This window comes from Argopecten irradians, chromosome 13 (genome assembly GCF_041381155.1).
Source record: "Argopecten irradians isolate NY chromosome 13, Ai_NY, whole genome shotgun sequence".
NCBI classification, from domain to species: domain Eukaryota; kingdom Metazoa; phylum Mollusca; class Bivalvia; order Pectinida; family Pectinidae; genus Argopecten; species Argopecten irradians.
In genome coordinates this window covers 30,016,470-30,041,655 of record NC_091146.1, presented here as the reverse complement: position 1 = coordinate 30,041,655, position 25,186 = coordinate 30,016,470, and the positions used below count along the sequence as shown (strand labels likewise).

Below are 25,186 nucleotides of genomic sequence, written 5' to 3'. Positions count from 1 at the left end.
GTACTTCATTATTTTATTAATATTAAAGTGTCATTGATTATACAGTTAGTAGATATAATTGGAACCAGAAGACCTCGGTCTGTATAGAAAGGTTATTTATTAAATTATTACAGATGTCAAATCACGCCGACGTGGTGGAGGTTACTGTGACGGAAGCGGAGGTCAAGGATATTTTAAAAGATAAACCTGTTTGGGTAGAGGGGGGAATGACCTGTCCTGTGCCCCAGTGTGGAAATACGTTTTTCCAAGCCTACTATGGAATGCTTCGGCATTGGGTAGAAATACACGTCCGTACAGTGGTGAAATACTGGTGCCCGAGCTGTCGGTTTGCGCACATTCGGAAGAACCAGGTTTGCTGGCACCTCAGGAAGATCCATCACACTCCAAATACCGAAGCCCCAGGGCTGTATATTCGTGAGGAGAGACTGATGAACCGTCGCTACATCTCCCCAGGCTCCGTCCAGATACCTGTTAAGAGGACTCCTTTGCATGATGAGGATCTCCTCAAGTATGTCGACGACATGTGGCATTAGACTGTTAAATGACAATTTTTTTTCGTTTGATTGATCTGTTGTTGATTTATGTTGTTGAATGATTAATTGTTATATAGTATTGTCCAGTTAATTGTTTTATATTTTTGATATTAATATACTTTTTGATATTGATATACATATACAAACGTTGTGGGGTAGATATATATATACATATCTAACTGGAACCTTGAGGGTGAATAAATATTTTTTTGTTGGTTAAATTGTATTATAACCGATTTACATAATGTTAATTGTTAATTTCTATTGTTAAATTGTTATTGTTAAAGTAAATTTTGAATATAATGGGTTTCTTCCTGGTCAATACACCTTTCTAAATGATTAATTTGTTTATTTAAAGGAAAATTATTATTTTCCTAAAAAGGGAAGGTGGTGTGTGAAAGTTCGCCATGGAATGCATGATGTGGGCCTACTGGATGCGCGAGAGTATGTGATGAAGCTAGTGTGTGTATGTGTGCTGTATTGGAACGATTGTGAATGTTTACCTGTAAATATAACGATTATATGTTGTCGTCACTGGGACCTCTCGTCTGTTGTGTACCATGTCCACCATGTTGTATGTGTGTATTTCCGTCGTGCGTGAGATGTCGTGTGATTGGATGTAAGTGAGGGGGGGGGGGGGGGGGTATCTGTCGGCGCCGGTGATTGGCCCAGCTGGGTCAATATACCACCGGCGCACGTGTGACCGCTGGACAGTCTAGAGTAGCTTCGTTGAGCTAAGGCTGTCCAGTAGATGTCCTCCTTGTGAGTGTAATATGTGCGTGCATTGTTGGGAAGAAGCCGGGTGCTGTCCCTTTCTAAGTGTAAGTGTCCTAGCGGCGGTCTAGGTAAGAGGGCGGCGTGCACGTGTGTGTACAATGTATGTCACCTTTCACCTATAAAAGAATTAATAAAACTTATAGAAACGTTCACGCGAGTTCTTTATTTCTTGCATGTGGTATTTATGCCTATAAGGCCCGAAACCCCTTGCCAGAACCTGGGATGTGTATTTTAATCAGATTGCATATTATGTGATGCCTGATAACGCTTGTGCCGGACTGTAGTGACTATTAGTGTTGTAATGACGTCAAACGTTCGCACAAACGCTATCGGGTATGGTACGTGCCCCTGCAGGTAGGGCGTTAGAATTGTACCTGCTGCCCCTATTGCATGATCGTAAAAGGCGACTAAATTTAGGATCTTATCTTTTCTCTTCTTCCTAACTGACTTTATCTTTCCTAATGCCTCCCTTGGCACCGCCTCACTTTTGGCCTTGAGTTGAGCGTTCGCCCCTGTGAGGAAGGCTCTGGGTTCTGTCCCCTGGCCGAGACACACCAAAGTCTATAAAAGTGGTAGTTTCTGCTCCTGCTTGGCGCTCAGCATACAAGGGAGTGGGACGACTGGTTCGCCCGTTGTCAGTATAATGTGACCGGGTGTGGTGTGTTGCTTGGTGTCTTCGGCGGCATGCTTCAGTGATATAGCACTATAAAAAGGGCAACAGTTCCACTATACAAGAAGACACAACATGAATATACCGCAGTCTCCCAAAAACATGCACCCCGTACAACATACATGCAACACACCGCATACATGGGAGGCCGTCCTTACATGACCATAGCTGTTAAAAAAAGGTATGGTACGTGAATTAGACCTTACGTTAGTCCCAGTGAGAAAGTTTTAGCTCGGCCGTTTTACCAGTGTAATCGTTTTAACTGATAGGATACAGGTATTAAACATACCAATTCGTACAGTCTACCTGTCGATGACTATAACCGAATGGAAGCAGTTTTTGCATCAAATCTTGTTAGATTTAGCAACGTTATAGACAATATCAAGCCTCATAAATTGTATTAATGAAAATGATGACGAAAAGGTTTGCAAGAGTTTTCGTGTATTTAAGTCATTTCGTCCAAAATGTAAATTTATTTACCCCGTCAACATAATGCTATGAGAATTATGAATAAGATATGTACAACTTCCAAGTAATATATTAATGTCACAGAACTACAGAAAGAGGCCAAGAGAGAAAAAAGAATAGGTATTGTCCGCCAAGTCACATCGACCCAGGCGCTATATTGCACGTTTGTAACAGGAGTCGTTGTAAAATAAGACGGGAAGCCGGTATGGCAATGCAGGTAGAGCTTCACAATCGTGTATGTCGCACCGTACTCGCTCGGTTAAAAAGAGGATCTAACAGCATCCCATAAAAGGTCATAAAAGGTCATGTTTGAATAAGGATCCTTGGGCAACACCCGATTACTTGCTAAACGGCGACTAAATTTAGAATACTGTCTTTTGACTGAATTTCAGGGGACGAAATAATCTCGCGCAAAGATCATAACAAACCTAATCATATATGTATGTTGGGTCGAAATGACGTTGTCAAGTGATATATCAACGTGCAGAAAATGCATTCCACGGTCTCTGAAGAGATGATAGTCATGGTTTATGGGAAGGCAGCAAACCTCACCGGTTCCTACCAGGTTCTGATAACGCATGCGCATACGATATTCTAAAAATAACAATTTATTGTAAGATAGCTGAATGTAGCAATATTTTTGGTTTGGTTTATTTATTTTTACGTCCAATTAACAGCCAGGGTCATGTAAGGACGTGCCAGATTTGTTGATGGAGGAAAGCCGGAGTACCCGGAGAAAAACCACCGACCAGCGGTCAGTACCTGGCAACTGCCCCACATTGGATTCGAACCCGCATCCCAGAGGTGAAGGGCTTGTGGTAATATGTCGGGACATCTTAACCTCTCGTCCACCGCGGAAAAAAATTTGAGGTTGTCACCCAGAAATGAGTGACTACCTCAAATTGTTAAGGGCAAAAGTCATGACTACCTCAAATTTTTCAGTGACTACATCAAATTTTTGAGTGACTACCTCAAAATTGCCAAAAATAGTGACTACCTCAAAATTTTACTATTTTTAACCCTAAAATATTCAAATATATTTTTTTTTATTTTTTTTTTTCATCAGGTTTAGGTACCTTGACGTTTTTTAAGGTTTTTCATGTCCTTTTTGTGTATCTATCATGAAAACAAAAATTCTGTCTGTTTTCAATACGGAACTAAGTGTAAAGTGTATACAAACTGTCATAATCGCTTAACCTAGTTGTAATCGCTGTAAACCTGATGGTAACCGCCACTAAGACCTCTAAGACCTTTTCTTTACCTGGTTATAGCTAAATAATTTGAGGCAGTCACTATGAACTCAACAGTTAGATTTAGGGTTAGCACTAAAATCAGTCCTATTGATTTCTAAATTTTTATTTCTTCATTTACTTTATCAGTTAGATTATTGCGACTGAGAAAACGACTTTTCTGGTTAACTATATAGTTATAGTTTGAGGTAGTCACTATGAACTTAACAGTTAGATTTAGGGTTAGCACTTAAGTCAGTCCTATTGATTTCTAAACTTTTATTTCTTCATTTATTTGATCAGTTAGGTTATGGCGACTGAGAAAAAACGACTGTATTGGTGTATCAATGTGAATATTTGTCTCTTACCTTTAAAATCCCATGAGGCTATCGCCTTATTTGCAAAAAAAATTAAAGTTTTCAGGGTTAGGAATTTTTATGTTTACTTTGATTCCATTTCCTTTGTAGATAAAAATAAACTACTTTACTGGTGTGTAAATGTGAATTTTTGTCTCATTTTACTCACTTGAAATGTTGTTAAGCCAAAAGTGACTACCTCAAATATCAATCAGGGTTAGAAATATTTTCAGTTATTTTGATAGTACCAACTCTTTTTATGTGTTTTCTTAATGAGATTGATCAATGAGACTGATTTATAACCCTGTTTGCCCAAATGGTCACAAAAAAAAAATTACCCCTAAAATCTCATAAGGTTTTTTTAGCCATATGGATTTTTTTGCAGAAAAATAAAGTCTTCAGGGTTAGGAATTTTTTGTTTACTTTGATTCCATTTCCATTGTAGATAAAAATAAACTACTTTACTGGTGTATAAATGTTAATATTTGTCTCATTATACTCACTTGAAATGCTGTTAAGCCAAAAGTGACTACCTCAAATACCAATCAGGGTTAGATATATTTTTAATTCTTTTGATAGTTGCAACTCTTTTCATGTGTTTTCTTAATGCGAATGTGTGATATATACTCCATCGTAGTGTACTGGTGTGGTATATACTCCATCATAGTGTACCGGTGTGATATATACTCCATCTATGTGTACCGGTGTGGTATATACTCCATCTATGTGTACCGGTGTGGTATATACTCCATCTATGTGTACCGCTGTGGTATATACTCCATCTTAGTGTACCGGTCAGGGCCGCGGAAAAACTTTGAAATGTACTCGTCCGTCGGACAAGTGCTTCATCACAATCTACTCGTCCGAATGACATTTTTACTTGTCCGCCATATTTGTCAGATAAATAAGTAGATGTGACTGTAGCCTGTTAGCCTACAGCGGTTTTAGATATACCAATTTGATTGTTAGAATTGTATTGATGCCGATTCGGGATAACATGACAAACAGGACAGTTTTTTACAGGAAGACCGACGGAACATTTAATTCCCAAACAATTTGTATGCAAGCGTTATAAAAAAAAGATATATTTTTAAAGGGTCAATATTTTAACTTACTTTCCAATGTAGTAGGTATATATTATTTTTAACTCCATTAGCTTCTGGTAAGATTTTTTTTGAGGCGAATGTCGCAAAAAAATGAAGCAAATTTCGCTGTGACATCTTGTTATTCGATACACCTCTAGACTCTTGATTACGATATCAATATACCTCGGATTTATTCATGTTACAATGCTGTACACGCGCATGCGCATTGAAAACGAAAGTCGGGAATTCCTAGAATGACGCAGAAAGGGAAAGCTTATCATTGCTTCGTCGTATTTTTAAGAAACCATTACGAATGTCAGACCCTATATAAATTTATCGAGAAAACGATACAATTATAAGGTGTAGGTCATATAGTCATTGTCAGAATTTTTCACTCGTCCGACGGACAAGCGTGATGTCAACATTCACTCGTCCGATGGCCAAATCCACTCGTCTAAGACGAGCGGACGAGTACATTTCCCCAGCCTGCCGGTGTGGTATATACTCCATCTTAGTGTACCGGTGTGGTATGTACTCAATCTATGTGTATCGGTATGGTATATACTCCATTTAAGTGTACCGATGTGGTATATACTCCATCTATGTGTACCGGTGTGGGTATATACTCCATCTTAGTGTACCAGTGTGTGGTATTAACTCCATCTTAGTGTACCAGTGTGGTATTAACTCCATCTTAGTGTACCAGTGTGGTATTAACTCCATCTTAGTGTACCAGTGTGGTATGTACTCAATATATGTGTATCGGTGTGGTATGTACTCAATCTATGTGTATCGGTATGGTATATACTCATTTAAGTGTACCGGTGTGGTATATACTCCATCTTAGAGTACCAGTGTGGTATATAACTCCATCTTAGTGTACCAGTGTGGTATTAACTCCATCTTTGTCTATTGGTGTAGTATATTATACAAATATTCCATGGGCTACTGTGCTCTAGTTCATAATATTTAACCCGAGGTGGTGGTAATCAACAAATGTTATATTGCACGAGGCCTTCGACCTCGTGTAATATAACATTTGTTGATTACCACCACCAAGGGGTAAATATTATGAACTAGAGCACAGTAGCCCATGAAATATTTTTTTTATTACATAATCAGTTGAGAAAAACAAGGAAAACAAGTTCCAGCAGAACATTTAATGAGTATAAATATCACTCAATAATAAATAAATTCAGAACAAGAGGAGTATACGCGTTTACATCATTCTGTTAATGGTAGGGGATGTGAACGGAGTCCACACCAGAAAAGTTCATAACAACTTGATGACTTTTATGTTTCGGAATATTAAATACTGTAGCTGGTGGTTGGGGATGTACAGGAACGGTACCATCACGGCTGGACTGCATCGAGTTCGTGATATCATTCAGCAGCATCGCTTCTTGGCTGTCAGTCAGGGCCATAAGATCCATGTCGGACAAACCATCAGCAGAGCTGAACTCTGAAGAAAAATAATATAATACTAAGCACCTTTGGCATTATAATATATCAGATGGCTATAACTTTGTTGATTGATGTTGCTATCAATACAGTAACCAGTTGAATAACAAACTTTCTGAAAATTACAATTTTTAGATCATCTGACCCGAAGGGTCAGGATGACCTATAGTCGTCATGTTTCGTCCGTCATCGTGCGCCGTCCGCCGTGCGTTAACATTTCACATTTTGAACTTCTTCTCAAGTTCTACCGGTGCAATTTGGCTGAAACTTGCATGAAATGATCCTGACATGGTCCCGACAAAGTCTTGTTATTTTTCGGGTCGATCTGATATCCAAGATGGCCGCCACAGCCGCCATCTTGAAAACACATTTTGAACTTCTTCTCAAGTTCTACCAGTGCGATTTGGCTGAAACTTGCATGAAATGATCCTGACATGGTCCCGACAAAGTGTTGTTATTTTTCGGGTTGATCTGATATCCAAGATGGCCGCCACAGCCGCCATCTTGAAAACACATTTTGAACTTCTTCTCAAGTTCTACCAGTGCGATTTGGCTGAAACTTGCATGAAATGATCCTGACATGGTCCCGACAAAGTGTTGTTATTTTTCGGGTCGATCCGAAATCCAAGATGGCCGCCACAGCCGCCATCTTGAAAACACATTTTGAACTTCTTCTCAAGTTCTACCAGTGTGATTTGGCTTAAACTTGCATGAAATGATCCTGACATGGTCCCGACAAAGTGTTGTTATTTTTCGGGTCGATCCGAAATCCAAGATGGCCGCCACAGCCGCCATCTTGAAAACACATTTTGAACTTCTTCTCAAGTTCTACCGGTGCGATTTGGCTGAAACTTGCATGAAATGATCCTAACATGGTCCCGACAAAGTGTTGTTATTTTTCGGGTTGATCCGAAATCCAAGATGGCCGCCACAGCCGCCATCTTGAAAACACATTTTGAACTTCTTCTCAAGTTCTATCAGTGCGATTTGGCTGAAACTTGCATGAAATGATCCTGACATGGTCCCAACAAAGTATTGTTACATCTCTGGTTGATCCCAAATCGAAGATGGCTACCATGACACTATATCTAATTAATTTCCTATATGTTAAGGCCCTTGGGCCTCTTGTTTGAAATAAAATCTGTTGAAAGAAATTGAAAATGATCCTGACATGGTCCTGACAAAGTGACACCATATATAATTAATTTTATTATTGCCAAGGTAGTCAGATGACCGTTAAGGCCCTTTGGGCCTCTTGTTAACAATTTTCCTAATCATACCTGTCATGTTTCCAGAGCCATTAGATGGATCTTGTTCTAAGAATTGCACCAAATCACTTGCATTGTCAGTCACTCCTTTCTGTCGTTTACTTGGCCCTGAAATTTACATATCATCAATTTATCACATAATACATATATTCCATAAATAAGTAGGCTATTGATTTTCAACTCCAACAGATTTATGTTTAATCATAAAGACAAATACAGATATTTGATTAAAGTAAGTAACTTGATGTTAACCCCAGGAACACTTTTTTGAAGATAAATGTAAAACGATTCTAGTGTGTGCTTACCTGTGGCTGTAACTGCATTTCCAATAGCTTCCGCCATCTTTCTTTTGTGGCCCTCGTCCGTCCTTGCATGTGGCCAGACCTGCATTATGTGACGGGCTTCAAATCCTTTCCCGTCTAAAAGTGTTACTGCTGTGGCACGAAGGCAATGGTTCGTGTACGTATTGGAAAGGGCGGCGTGAGATGACAACATTTTCATTTTGTTTCCAATTGTGTTTACTCCAATCGGCGCATTTTCAAACCAAATGTCACCAGCTGCTATAGTTTTTGGCCTCTGCCAAAAAAATTGACATTTGGGATTTAGGTGCGACAGATATGACATGAAGGAGTTCAGAGGACAGTGTGGACTGTCCGGGATGCCGTACATTCGTCCTCCTTGGCTTACATCATTATCACAACTATCTCCACGGTGATTTTTTGTTTTCATGTACTTCATCTGAATATATTTAGGATTTCCAGTACCTTCACCGCAGATTTTGAAGTCGCTTTGTTTTAATGTGCGCAAATTTTCCCTTCCTCTGTTACAAAAATACAACATAAAATCAATGAACACCTTGTTCTGGAGTCCAGCAGGGGTATGGATATGTTCCTCTAAGTAACGGTAAAGTTTCGTCAAATCCTCAGTATTTTAATGGCTCCTTGTGTTCCGTACTTCATTTGCCTTCATTTTTCAGCTTTTTCAACATAGCAGTAAAGACGTTATTGGCCTCCTTGAAGTTTTCTCCATTAATAATATCAACATTTTTTGACTTTTCAAAAGATTTCTGGAGTCCATACCTTATAGAGATCATCGATCTTTTGCTGTACAGTTCATCTTTTTGATTTCTTGACGAAGCATAGAATGTTCCCAGAGCCAAAGGTACGTGTGAAATGTTAAAATCTCAGCATATCTCTTTGATTTCTGCTACAGATTTTGTATTCAGCTCCATACGTTTGGGGAAACCCATGTCATTTTTTTCTAACGGGTCTTATTTTCTTGTATTTTTCATGCAGATTTCAAATCTGTATAGAACAATAGGTGTTCTCGAACTACTTTTTGAGATATGAGATATTTGAGCTTGAAATATACCGTCCGTACACATCTGCTGGCCGAAAATAGAAAAATTCTTAAAATATGTTTTCTGTAATATTATGGCCAGGTGAGCTTAAAACGGAGATTCAGCAGCAGCCTGAATGAATATGAGCTTTAACATTTTTTTTTTATATTTGCTTGGTTATATAACATAACGAAAACAAAAGTGAATTATATAGCGAAGCGTGGATAAGTAATTTTGTGTGACCTATGTTCATTGATTTCTAAGACTTAGGTAACTCGAGGTACTTCCCTTGCTCTAGGGGAGATTTAAACCGTTGAACAATATAGAGTAGCTTCCCCTGAGCAAACTATATTTAGATACCACACTAAGACAAAGAAGAGCTTTGTTTTTGGACAGAGACTTTTGATACACACCAATCTATTTCTCACACATTTTGTTGTAATATCAATTTATTGCAAATGACATCGTAAAATGGCTCCGGCCATATTTTGTGTTAAGCTTTTTTTGGTTCGCCACATTTTTATAGACGCTATTGTTTACGTTCAATCTGATTAAAATACAGATCCTTATAACCACTCCTATCAAACGTCGTGATAATAAGGATCTGTATTTTAATCAGATTGTGTTTACCGTTCATATATACGTTTATATTCTGTTATGTCTCGTAACTAAACTGGATCATCCTTGGAGTCTGTTACCCGTCAAACTGACCAGACAGCAATCAAAGTTGTTATGGTGGACATGTGCTTGCCCCGTGGCTTATCGTGGTTGCTACAAATCAGATTGCCAAATTATTAATGTCAAATGTCTGTGTATTTGTAATTTTTAGCTCACCTGGCCCGAAGGGCCTCCGGTGAGCTTATGTCATGGCGCGGCGTCCGTCGTCCGTCGGCGTCCGTCAACCTTTCCTTTAAATCGCTACTAGTCCTAGAGTTCTGCATGGAATGTAACCAAATTTGGCCACAAACAATCCTTGGGTGGAAGGGGAACAGAACTTGTATAAATTTTGGCTCTGACCCCCCGGGGGCAGGAGGGGTTTGGGCCCAATAGTGGGAAATAGAGGTAAATCCATTTAAACATCACTACTAGTCTCTAGCATGGAATGTAACCAAAATTTGGCCACAAACATCCTTGGGGGAATAAGAACAGAGTTTGTATAAAATTTTGGCTCTGGGATGACCCCCCCAGGGGCCAGGAGGGGTGGCGGCTGCCCAATAGGGGAAATAGAGGTAAATCCCTTTAAATGCACTCACTACTTTGTCCTAGAGTGTCTTCATGGAATAGTGTACCAAATTTGGCCACAAACATCCTTGGGGGAAGGGGAGACAGAACTTGTATAAATTTTGGCTACTGACCCCCCGGGGGCATGAAGAAGGCGGGGCTCCAATAGGGGAAATATAGGTGCGCGCGATCCTATAAAATCGCTATTAGTCCTAGAGTTCTGCATGGATTGTAACCAAATTTGGCCACAAACATCCTTGGGGGAAGGGGAACAGAACTTGTATAAAAATTTTGGCTCTGACCCCCCGGGGGCAGGAGGGGTGGGGCCCACCCAATAGGGGAAATAGAGGTAAATCCTTTAAATCACTACTAGTCTGCATGGAATGTAACCAAATTTGGCCACAAACATCCTTGGGGGAATAAGAACAGAGTTTTGTATATAAATTTTGGCTCTGACCCCCCAGGGCAGGGAGGGGTGGGGGCCCAATAGGGGAAATAGAGGTAAATCCTTTAAATCACTACTTGTCCTAGAGTTCTTCATGGAATGTAACCAAATTTGGCCACAAACATTTGGGGGAAGGGGAACAGAACTTGTATAAATTTTGGCTCTGACCCCCCGGGGGCAGGAGAGGCGGGGCCCAATAGGGGAAATAGAGGTAAATCCTATAAATCGCTATTAGTCATAGAGTTCTGCATGGATTGTAACCAAATTTGGCCACAAACATCCTTGGGAAAAGGGGAACAGAACTTGTGTAAATTTTGGCTCTGACCCCCCAGGGGCAGGAGGGGCGGGGCCCAATAGGGGAATTAGAGGTATATATTCTCATTCCTTCAGAAAAAGAAACAATGAACCTGTATTCAGAACATTACTTGGGCATTACAAACCAGGTGAGCGATACAGGCCTTCTGGGCCTCTTGTTTATTTAAATTGTATGGAATAACATAGCTTTAGCTAAAATACATGAGAAAACGTGTGCTTAATGCTGATGTAATGATAAACATAGAGGAGGCATGCAACGTCAATTCTTCGCATATATTGATCAAAACGAAGAAGTTTTGGAAAGGGAAACCACACAAATATTATTGGGAGAAATTCTCTTTTCCAGGACGCGTTATCAGAGATTAGCAATGCAACAAACATATGAATGTTTTACAAGTAACCTTTTATCGAAAAATTGGGCGATGACCTAGGTGGACCTCGTCTTGAGTTGTTGCGAATCATATAAGAAGGTTTTCCCGGATTTCCCTAAAGTACATGTCGAAGTTATCGTTCATGGCGTACTATGTGATCAAGGATCGAGCATAAATGGGAAACATAGCGGCGCATCCCTCATCGAGAGAAAAACGGTGGGAAATGTGCACAATGACCAAATTGTGAATTGGTTTAGGTCAGTCGTTGATCAACACCTTATTCTGTAAACACAAATCACACTTCGCCTCAAAATAAGTATTGGTAGAGTCTGGTGTAAAATATGCCCAAAGAATAAGGTAAACATTCTGAACAATTGAAATATTTAACAAAATTTATATATTTGAAGTTCTTTAGCAATTTAAATCATGTTCCGGGAAAATTCTGTTTTTAACCCACCTTAATCACAACATGTAACAGATACAGATTTGCCCTTTGTATATTTCGCCCTCTATAGTTATGCCCTGCCTCCACTCCGTTCCCGACAGGGTATGAATTTCATCCCATTGCTTATAGTGTTGCAAGACGTTAATAAATCAAACAAACAAACAAACAAAGTAAAAGGCGACTAAATTTAGGATTCTTATCTTTTCTTCCTAACTGACTTTTATCTTTCCTAATTAGCCTTCCTTGGCACCCGCCTCACTTTTGGCCTTGCGTTGAGCGTTCGCCCCTGTGAGGAAGGCTCTGGATTCTGTCCCCTGGCCGAGACACACCAAAAGTCTATAAAAGTGGTAGTTTCTGCTCCTGCTTAGCGCTCAGCATACAGGGAGTTTGGTTTGTTTATTTTTACGTCCTATTAACAGCCTTTTAAAATTCAATTCACAAACATGGAGGGCCGATAATATTTTTTCCTCAACACAGTGATAAAATCCAAGGCAAATACAGCATGCATATAAATTCTGTTCAAATACACCTCCATGTTTGATTCACAGGAAACTGACAATTTGAACCAATAAACAGGTACAAAAAAACAATGAGAAACTGAATAAATTTAACTATCGTTTGGAATTTATCAAAAGAATTTTTTAAAATTGGGTTAAGAAATGTATATATGATTGTTGGTAAATTAATAATCAGTTATGTTGGATACTGTTGAATTTAACTGCAAATTTACTTATTTTTTTTTATGATTTGTATCATTTTCACAGCTGTAATGTTTTGCAACACTCCGGTCATTGGGATGGAATTGAGTAACTGACAATGTCCATCAAATCTATGTCATCACATCTATATTGTGTGAAAACATGAAAATGAATAATTTAAAATAGGGCAGGGTTGTTTTACACTTTTTATGACATTTTTTATGAAAATGGCGCGAAAGTAAATGTAGCGTTTATCTATCAAATGATGAACATGAGTTACAGTCATATACACATAATATATTATGATATGAATATAAATTTAGTTTACAGATACAGTAACTGGCAAAATTAAAAATTTAATTAAATTTAAAGACTTGTCCCAATGTTAATATTATGCAATAATCCCTTCCATTTTTATCCTCTTGTATAACAAAATAAAAACAGAATCATCGGGAGAAGACTTATATAGGAGTTTGTCTGTTGTTTCATCACTTCATTATTAATAAAATGTGTTGAAATGAAATAACAGAAACAATCAGATTGTCTCCAAACTAGTAAATGTTGTTCTCCTGTGAGTATTATGTTGTGTGATAATAAGAAAAGTAGTTATTCCAGATATAAGTAAGAGGTCATATGAAAAATAGAGGATCTTACATGAATGGTGCTATGTTGATATAAGAATTTATCAATTCCGATCTTCCGGTTGAATGACCAGTGAGGGTGAGTGAACCTGCTCCAGCGTTTTATTTGAAAAATATATTGAACAACTGACAAATTGAACCAATAAACAGGGTACAAAAAACATTGAGAGTGACCATGAACCACAACGAATTTTTGAAATTGGGTTTTAAGAAATCTGACCCAGCTCATCTATATACTCAAGTGGTGCGGCTCCCAAGGGAATGATGTTAATCCGGGTTCGTCTTTCGCTGATTATAATTTAGCCGACGCATATAAGTGCAAAAAATTGCCTACTTCGAGCACTTACTACAGTCGCTATAGTTCGACTAAAGTTGGTCCGATTTGACTCTAGTTCAACCATAGTGACGTTATCCGGAAACTATAGTCGAACCCACTAGGCTGCATGGGTTAGATTGGATCCAAAATGGCGGCAAACTGATGATGAGTTGAAGTGCGGAAAGTAAAAATTGTGGAAATTATCTGTTACCTATAAAACTGTATATCTTTACATGTTTCATTTAATATCGTTAAGTCATAACCGCATTGTGAGGAGAATATTATTGTTTTCGTACGGGTACATGTTGAGTATCGCGAGGGGAAGCGATTGGCCATGCGACACATGCACAAGCTGATCTCAATAAAGCTGATTTCCTTGAACTGGTTGACATTATCATACATAAACATTATTAAACTTACAATTTTTTTTAGACTTTTAGGATAATCAGAATGATACAGCATAGCCCCTACGTCCCTGCCACCCCCATGATAAAGCATACATTCCGACACGGGATTTTTTTTCTTCTATCCTACACATTTAATTAATTAACATAGGTTTGTTTGTTTGTTTGAGTTTTACGGCCCATCGACAACTAAGTCATTTAGGGCCAAACTACAAGTCATGCATTAATATCAGGATAAAAGATCAGGGTAAGAAAAGGCAGGTAAGGACAAAAACACAGATTGTAAACGTTTATTTGATAAAAAAAAGAAGGTTTGCATGAGATAAAATAGTTTTGGCTAAAACACATGAGAAAACTCATGCACAAAGTTGATGAAACGATGAAATGTTGAGTTGATACGATGATATAACATGATGAGAAAACGTTCATATTTTGTTTAAAATACCGATTTCTTTGAGATAATTAAAAATATGATTATGTCCCACGACATGAAACAAAGTGTACATGTCGGAGACATCGTAGTACTTATCTCGTACGTGCTTAAAATCAATACAGTGCACCAAAATATGTTCCACTGTGAGAGGAGAATCACATGCATGGCAAACACCTGAGAATTGCGCAAAACACTTGTGTCGTGGGTACAGCCAGGCCATCCTGTATAAGCACTTGTGATGAAAAGTTCATTATCAACAACTACCTACAACAAATAGAAAACACATTAAAACTTGGCTTTTTGAATAATTGTGGATACTGCAATGAACTTGTTTAAAATCTCTACATAACCGTGTATGCTGTGTTTTTATAAAATTGAATACAGATTTTACTATTCAGAACTTGACATCAAAGTTATAAACATTTTTTAAGGAGGGTCTTATAATAACGTTCACTGAAGTTGTCTACGAAATAATTTGGATAGTTTTGCTTTGTACCTACAATTGCCTATACAAGAAGACACAACATGAACATACCGCAGTCTCCCAAAACACGCACCTCGCACAACATACACGCAACACACCGCATACATGGGAGGCCGTCCTTACATGACCATAGCTGTTAATAGGACGTTAATTAATCAAACAAACAAACAAACCTACAATTGCATGGAAGGAAATCCCTTCCTGTTAAAATAGTCAGTATCACTATTTCTTGCAGATGCCAAGCGTATGTGTGACCCATCAAGAAATCCAACAACTCCTGAAAACCCCGAAATTTCTGCAGATATTTGTCTTCGTCTTACTTGATATGCCCATCGAATTATCTGAATAAATAATCAAAGTACTGAAACACAAAGGCTACCTGATCAAGTTGGTTCTAATAGCAATACCATTACCATTATTATGAAAGGAGTAAATTGGCCGATTACAATTTTTTCATGAATGTATGTACTTTTCCAAGACTGGCACGAAATTAATGCATTCTAGATAGAGACAAATTTTATACATACTGTATGCTAATAGTTATTGAGAAAGAGAGAAAAAGCATTTAAGTAGGTATAACGAATTGAAAATAAGAAATAAATTGATAGTTTCTATAAAAAGACAAAGTCCAATAACAATTATTATTTCAAAGGGCAATAACTCCGTAAGTTACAGTCGAATCAAGCTGATTTTCGAACTCGTCCGAGATCTTTCTAATGTTAGTCTCCTTTAAAGTTTTAATAAACTCTGTGCATACTTACTCAAGTTATCGTATAAACAAAGTTCAGTAATAATTATTAGTGCAAAGGGCAATAATTCCGTAACTTACAGTCAAATCAAGCTGATTTTCAAACTCGTTTATTCATTTAGTTGGTTCAAATTTACTGAAGTTAATGTGTTCACAAGAATGGACAAAAGAATATCACAGGTCATCATGACCTATGGTCAGGTGACCTAAAAAATTAAAATGTATGCTTCACGCGTAATTACGGTAATTTAAGTGGATTTGAAGTGGGTCACCTATGGGGATTTTAAGCATTTAAAATATTTAAATTATTTACCAGTGTTTCTGCTAAGGGGATTTGCAGTGGTCCATTTAAGGGGTTATCAAGTGGTTTCGATAAAGGGATTTGAATTGACCCCACTATGGGGGTTTGCAGTGGTCCAGCTAAGGGGATTTGAAGCGGTCACACAAAGGGCATTTTTTTAAAAACGTCTACAATATGTAAATGAGGACACCAGTGGATTTGAAGTGGTATCCTTAGGGGGGTTTGATGGGGTCTGACTTAGGGGATTTAAAGCGTCTAAAAATCAAATGGTGCTTAACAAGAGTTATTTCATTAAATTCATCTTTGGTAACTTCTGGCTTAAAAGAAATAAATTGCTGTAACAGCTGTTGTTTGAATATCTAAGCAAATCTGGAGTCTAGGGGTTTGTGAAAGATGTTTTACTGGAATAGCTCTTGTTTCTGAAAAATAACAAAAGTGACAACTAAATAATAGTTTATTGTATTTCATATACATTCTTCTTTCTTTCTTTTTTTAAATACATTCATAAATAAAATAAAAATTAGAAATAAATACCATAATTACAGGACAACATGCATGTCAATCTACATATAATCCCCTAAATGCTCAATTTAAAATATATATTTTGTAATATAACAGCACAGTCATTACTTTATAGTATAGATATTGACTAATGATATTCTGTATTTGCATATAATAGAGTTATCTGCCCTAGCGGGTAGGTATTGATTGTGATGTCATGTGTTTGCAGGCATAATATTATACTTTAAGAGAAATCTACCAGAATTTCTCACACAAAATAATGACATCATAATGGATACCTACCCACAAGGGAGGTAATTCTGTAATCTGCAAAGATTGAATAGGTTTTATATGAGGAGACACAACAATATTTTATAATTGATGAGTTTGGTCAAATCCATGAGTTTTCATTTTCTTCATTTGGTTTCTTCTTTGTTAACATTAACTTTAAAATAATTCACATGTTGTTTTTAGTGTCTTTTTGTGAACTGCATATGTCTTTCTGTCATCGCAGTCTACTTCAGTGTCTGAAATGCATGTAATAAAAAAAAACATTAATAGTTTTTGCATGTGTGATGAATTTCTATTGAATGATGTATTTTTGTATACTGGCACAAGATGTATTCATCACTATTTTTTTTTTTTAATGAGATTTCTTATTAACAATCCTAATAATATTTTCATATTCAAAGGACTGTAAATTCATACAACTTTGATCTTAAAATGAATATCTCAAATATGGTCCTCGCCATTCCTCTGACAAAAGGGGTGTAGGGAGGCAGTAGGACTCAATTTATATAGCCATAAGGCCACTGCTTCCCATGGAGGGGTTTTAATCAATTACAAAATGGAAGGCCTTATAGCTATAATATACTGACCATTTTTTATTAATTAAAAACATCTTCATAACAGCTAAGTATATACCCAGTATAAATTAAGGAGTTGATTAGACTACACATTTGTACACGCAGTCTCCATTATTCTAGGCTGGCGATACAGATTTCATTTCTTGTACATTTCTTCAAAAACAATAAAACATACATTTAGGAAGCTCTTCATTTCTTCGGGAATAAAACCTTTAGGAATAATATGATCATTGACTAGCAGATTACCTGGTACCAAAATAAATATTTAGATTCTAAATACAAGGCAAATTGAATTTTGAAATGTAAATCTCCGAAGTTAAAATTGAACAGAATAATTTCCAGATAAAAAATATCAAATGTCACTTCATAAAAAGTTAGTTTTTTTAAACAAAAGTTAAATAACATTTTTTGTCATCATATACATATATCATGACTTTTTGTAATTTTCACATGGATCAATTGAGAATCACTGCAATCATACCTGTTTGAATGACTTCATAATAGAGGACATGTAGCTGGTGTGTTCTCCATTTGCCCACTTTTTAGAGGTATACAAAAAATCACAGGTAATTTTAAATTTTAAGATTACAAGAGGCCCAGAGGGCCTGTATCGCTCACCTGGTTTTTTGTTAGTAATTATCACAAGACTCTGACAATTAGAAAAATAAGCAAAATTGACTCCCAAAGTTTAATTTTGAATCACAACCAAACAATGATGCTATTGATACCATACAAATATGCTATCCAATACATAGGTTCAAAGACAAAGTAATTTATATGAAAATAGTAGCCTAATTGACTTTTTTGACCTCGCATATATTGCCGTTTAAGGCCAGGGGGTAAGCCCTATCATTTGTACAATTTCAAATCCCAACCCTATAAGGATGCTACCAGTGCATTATAAGTGCTCTTCCATTCTTAGTTGCAGAGAAGAAGTCGTTTATATGGAAATAGCTAAATTGACCCCTTTTGACCCCACCCTTCTGGCCCCCGGGGGGTCAGCCCCATCATTTGTAAAATTTTGAATCCAAACCTTATAAGGATGTAACCATTGCATTATGAGCGCAATCCCATGGTAAGTTGCAGAGAAAAAGTCATTTATATGGAAATTGACCACTTTTGACCCCGCCCCTCAGGTCCCGGGGGGTCAGCCCTATCATTTGCTCAATTTGGAATCCCCAACCTACAAGGATGCTACCATTGCATTATGGGTGCTATACCATGCTTAGTTGCAGAGAAGAAGTCATTTATATGGAAATAGCCAATTGGCCCCTTTTGACCCCGCCCCTCAGGCCCCCAGGGGGTCAGCCCCATTATTTGTACAATTTTGAATCCCCACCCTATAAGGATGCTACCATTGCATTATGGGTGCTATCCCATGCTTGGTTTCAGAGAAGAAGTCGTTTATATGGAAATAGCCAAATTGACCCCTTTTGACCCCGCCCCTCAGGCCCCCGGGGGTCAGCCCCATCATTTGTACAATTTTGAATTCCCACCCTATAACGATACTACAATTGCATTATGAGTGCTATCTCATGCTTAGTTTCAGAGAAGAAGTCGTTTATATGGAAATAGCCAAATTGACCCCATTTGACCCCGCCCCTCAGGCCCCCGGGGGGTCAGCCCCATCATTTGTACAATTTTGAATCCCCACCCTATAAGGATGCTACCATTGCATTATGGTTGCTATCCCATTCTTGGTTTCAGAGAAGAAGTCGTTTATATGGAAATAGCCAAATTGGCCCCGCCCCTCAGGCCCCTGGGGGTCAGCCCCATAATTTGTACAATTTTCAGTTAGTAGCCCATAAGGATGCTACCAGCCAAATTTTGTTGAAATCCGACCAGCGGTTATGGAGAAGAAGTCGATTGTTGACGGACGGACGGACGACGGACGCCACGATATGGCATAAGCTCACCTTGGTCCTTCGGACCAGGTGAGCTAATAAAAAGTGGGCAAATGGAGATACAGCCTCTGAAATAGACTATAACCCTTGTCATAACATTCTGCTAATTATCAGATTATAAAAAGTGGGCAAATGGAGATACAGCCTCTGAAATAGACTATAACCCTTGTCATAACATTCTGCTAATTATCAGATTATAAAAAGTGGGCAAATGGAGATACAGCCATGTAGCTCTGTAATATTCATGATTGATCAGCCAAAAATGAATGTATTCTGCATGATGACATAATTATGTAGTTTAATAATTAGGATATATACTACATAATCAAATTGGATATATCTCACTCAGATTGCATGGTAAATTAATCTAATTAATACATGTATACAAATATTTCAAAATCAAAAATAAAAATTAATTTGATATAGTCTACTTCAGTAGGCGGCCTTATTGTTTTTTATCTCTACATTTTCCCAGTTTTAATTTTACTTTGCTTGTTAAAAATTAACAATAGGCCCAAAGGGCCTTAACGGTCATCTGACTACCTTGGCAATAGTTAAATTAATTATATATGGTGTCACTTTGTCAGGACCATGTCAGGATCATTTTCAATTTCTTTCAACAAATTTTATTTCAAACAAGAGGCCCAAGGGCCTTAACATATAGGAAATTAATTAGATATAGTGTCATTGTAGCCATCTTCGATTTTGGATTGACCCAAAAAATAACAACACTTTGTCGCGAACATGTCGGGATCATTTCATGCAAGTTTCAGCCAAATCGCATCAGTAGAACTTGAGAAGTTCAAAATGTGTTTTCAAGATGGCGGCTGCAGCGGCCATCTTGGATTTCGGATCGACCTAAAAAATAACACTTTGTCGGGACCATGTCAGGATTATTTCATGCAAGTTTCAGCCAAATCGCACCGGTAGAACTTGAGAAGAAGTTCAAAATGTGTTTTCAAGATAGCGGCTGTGGCGGCCATCTTGGATTTCGGATCGACCCGAAAAATAACAACACTTTGTCGGGACCATGTCAGGATCATTTCATGCAAGTTTCAGCCAAATCGCACCGGTAGAACTTGAGAAGAAGTTCAAAATGAGTTTTCAAGATGGCGGCTGTGGCAGCCATCTTGGATTTCGGATCGACCCAAAAAAAAACAACACTTTGTCGGGACCATGTCAGGATCATTTCATGCAAGTTTCAGCCAAATCGCACCGGTAGAACTTGAGAAGAAGTTCAAAATGTGTTTTCAAGATAGCGGCTGTGGCGGCCATCTTGCATTTCGGATCGACCCGAAAAATAACAACACTTTGTCGGGACCATGTCAGGATCATTTCATGCAAGTTTCAGCCAAATCGCACCGGTAGAACTTGAGAAGAAGTTCAAAATGTGTTTTCAAGATGGCGGCTGTGACGGCCATCTTGGATTTCGGATCGACCCAAAAAATAACAACACTTTGTCGGGACCATGTCAGGATCATTTCATGCAAGTTTCAGCCAAATCGCACTGGTAGAACTTAAGAAGAAGTTCAAAATGTGTTTTCAAGATGGCGGCTGTGGCGGCCATCTTGGATTTCGGATCGACCCGAAAAATAACAACACTTTGTCGGGACCATGTCAGGATCATTTCATGCAAGTTTCAGCCAAATCGCACGGTAGAACTTGAGAAGAAGTTCAAAATGTGTTTTCAAGATGGCGGCTGTGGCGGCCATCTTGGATTTCGAATCGACCTGAAAAATAACAACACTTTGTCGGGACCATGTCAGGATCATTTCATGCAAGTTTCAGCCAAATCGCACTGGTAGAACTTGAGAAGAAGTTCAAAATGTGTTTTCAAGATGGCGGCTGTGGCGGCCATCTTGGATTTCGGATCGGCCCGAAAAATAACAACACTTTTGTTGGGACCATGTCAGGATCATTTCATGCAAGTTTCAGCCAAATCGCACCGGTAGAACTTGAGAAGAAGTTCAAAATGTGTTTTCAAGATGGCGGCTGTGACGGCCATCTTGGATTTCGGATCGACCCAAAAAATAACAACACTTTGTCGGGACCATGTCAGGATCATTTCATGCAAGTTTCAGCCAAATCGCACCGGTAGAACTTAAGAAGAAGTTCAAAATGTGTTTTCAAGATGGCGGCTGTGGCGGCCATCTTGGATTTCGGATCGACCCGAAAAATAACAACACTTTGTCGGGACCATGTCAGGATCATTTCATGTAAGTTTCAGCTAAATGGCACTGGGTAGAACTTGAGAAGAAGTTGAAAATGTGAAAAGTTAACGCACGGCGGACGGCGCACGGCGCACGGCGCACGGCGGACGGCGGACGACGACGGACGAAACATGATGACTATAGGTCATCCTGACCCTTCGGGTCAGATGACCTAAAAACTATGCTATAATGTCTTCAATAAATTTAAATACCAGATACTTAACTTTAAATTATAGATTTTATTTAAAGTCACATTATTTCTTTTGGAAACAATCATAAACACAAATATCTAAGCTAAAATCAATAATTACAAATTAATCAGCCATGGCAAATACCTCTACATCTCTCAAATATATTTACTGTGAATCAAATCGATGTTTGTCCTCGACGCTCCGTATAAGTATTTAGCATGGTAAGCCTACAGGTGTCGTATTTTTTTTTAACGCTGAATACGTAAACAAACACGTGTGTTCTAACATCACGGTACGTAACTCATATGTGTCACAAAAGAATGCCGTAGACACACTCTCTAAACAAAGAACTGTCGCCGACAAGTTTTGTTGTTAATACTCTATTTAGTAAACAGTTAACAGGTATTATGTTGTTCTATTTGGATAATGCTTCACGTAATATAAATAATATTAGATCGACATCACATGTACGACAACTTTGTCTATTTGTATCAAGAACATTTTCCGGCATGTCGTGAAAACCGTAACGATCGAGATTCTAAAAGATTACAGAGAACTTCCACTTCATTTGGCATATGTCTGATGAGAATTGTCATTATATCATTGCTTAAATAATATCGGTACAACATAGGCCTACTGTACGGTATTTATTGTGGTAGGCCCTACGAGTATGGAATAGTGCGTCAGATCCAAGCTATCAACCGATTTCACTTCATAACTTTCCTAGTTTTACACACGTGTTACAAAGACCTCGCTCATGGCCGTTCATGATTGTTTAATTAATGTAAATTGCTTTAAAAAATAATTGCTGAACATTCTTTCATATTTACATGTAATGATATCGGCAAAATCCTGTCTTTAGTCAACCGGAGCTACCGAGGGGAGATTAATCAATTATGTGTAATGCCCGATGTCGTTCAGGTTGGTCTTTAGTGTGACCTTCTTTCAACCAGAAGTTGCACAGATACGTACACGTATGCAAATGACGGGCGGAAATAAGGTCATCGGTCATCATAATTTATGCAAATTGTCTTGACCATTTACGTAAATAGCGACTTTATCGTACTTTTTTATGAGTCCTTGGTATCTTATTCCCAAATTAAATCATCATTATAGATATTTGTAAATTCAAAGATGTGTTATAGAAGGTTGATATGAATAAGATTTTTGTTTGTTTGTTTGATTTATTAACGTCCTATTAACAGCTATGGTCATGTAAGGACGGCCTCCCATGTATGCGGTGTGTTGCGTGTATGTTGTGCGAGGTGAGTGTACTGGGAGACTGCGGTATGTTCGTGTTGTGTCTTCTTGTATAGTGGAACTGTTGCCCTTTTTATAGTGCTATATCACTGAAGCATGCCGCCGAAGACACCAAGCAACACACCCCACCCGGTCACATTATACTGACAACGGGCGAACCAGTCGTCCAACTCCCTGTATGCTGAACGCTAAGCAGGAGCAGAAACTACCACTTTTATAGACTTTGGTGTGTCTCGGCCAGGGGACAGAACCCAGAGCCTTCCTCACAGGGGCGAACGCTCAACTCAAGGCCAAAAGTGAGGCGGTGCCAAGGGAGGCATTAGGAAAGATAAAGTCAGTTAGGAAGATAAAGAAAAAATCGCATTTAAATGAGAGGTCAACCGCATTTAAATGAGTACAAATGTAGGTCAGCCATACGTGCTTGTATAAACACAAAAGGCATTTGGAACAACCTTTCTTGAGAAATATACTGTACAATTGTATTACACAGTGTGTAAAACAAAACAAACCATTTCCATAATTAAAGTTTAACTGATTCAAAATTTTACACAAATCAAATAAATCATAAGTTACTTTCTCATGGTAATGATTCAGACTAACTTCAAGTTAAACAACTTACGCGTCTTTGTAATTCTCGAACAATTATGTCGCACACTTTCATCACTATCCCATGAACAGTTGAAATAGATATCCCAAATAACTGTGAAATCTCTCATTGACACCTGGTTTGCGAGGTAACAAAGGAATATTAAAAGCTGGTGGTTGGCAGGAATTGGATCGAAACCCCCTGTATATTGTACTGCCAGGAAAGGTGACAGATATTCCAGGAGTGTCTCGTACACGTGCCTACTAATACGAAAATGTTCTTTGAAGTAATCCTCTCTATCTCCTGTCACCTCCCTAATTGATATGTCACTGTATCCTGTCACTCTGGGTACAATTCTCCTTACTTTGCATAGGTATAGCATACAATTAGGACGCCTCTTCATTTTGGCTGTAAGAATTTCATCATCATCTGTAAGAATATCTTGGATCGCGAAAATCCTTCTATGGACCGCGTTGGCTGGATGTTGATACTGCTTGTTTGTTTGTTTGTTTGTTTGTTTGATTAATTAACGTCCTATTAACAGCTATGGTCATGTAAGGACGGCCTCCCATGTATGCGGTGTGTTGTGTGTATGTTGTGCGAGGTGCGTGTTTCGGGAGACTGCGGTATATTCATGTTGTGTCTTCTTGTATAGTGGAACTGTTGCCCTTTTTATAGTGCTATATCACTGGAGCATGCCGCCGAAGACACCAAGCAACACAACCCACCCGGTCACATTATACTGACAACGGGCGAACCAGTCGTCCCACTCCCTTTTTGCTGAGCGCTAAGCAGGAGCAGAAACTACCACTTTTATAGACTTTGGTGTGTCTCGGCCAGGGGACAGAACCCAGAGCCTTCCTCACAGGGGCGAACGCTCAACTCAAGGCCAAAAATGAGGCGGTGCCAAGGGAGGCAATAGGAAGGGTAAAGTCAGTTAGGAGGAATAGAAAAGATAAGATCCTAAATTTAGTCGCCTTTTACGATCATGCAATAGGGGCAGCAGGTACAATTCTAACGCCCTACCTGCAGGGCCAGTTGATACTGCTTTAGTCTGAAGTTGATCGTTCGGGCGACTTCTATGGCCAGACATGCGCATGGCGTCTCTCCAACTAACTATAGTTTATGCTTGAAGGAAGCCAATATTGGCAAATGCTTCTGGAAACTCCACTTCCAGATATCGGGTGTAAAAGCCGAAGTCAACTGTATGAAGACAAAGGTGTCCAATTTAGTGCAGTTCGCGGAACACTCAAATTAAAGTATACGAACTATCCATAAAGAGGTGTAAAAGGCGATTCGAAAGAACATCCCAGAAATACTGAGAAGGTTGTGAGAGAATTCCTCATGACAACCTTGAAAATGGAGGAATCCTTTCTAAAACCGTTCTCCTGACAACCAGGGATACACATATAGTATTTTTCTTCCCCCAGATACGAGATGCAACCCACTGCAAACAGGTTGGCTCAAATTAAAGCTACTGGGAAAGCCTTAAGCTACACTGATATCACGCTGACGCACATCACACTCCTAAAAGTGGTGTGCATCTGCAAAAGACCAGTGCACCCAGTCTCGGGACGTCGACCCAGCTTTCATGGAGACCCTGCCGAGACTAAGAAAATATACAGGGACGGAGTAGTTTAAAACTGCCTGATGTGTCAGA

General features: G+C 38.6%; 1 pseudogene; it reads right to left on the bottom strand.

The window, feature by feature from the left end:
* Window positions 1-6,350: 6,350 nt before the first annotated feature.
* On the bottom strand, window positions 6,351-23,929 carry LOC138305794 (uncharacterized; annotated as a pseudogene).
* Window positions 23,930-25,186: the final 1,257 nt, after the last annotated feature.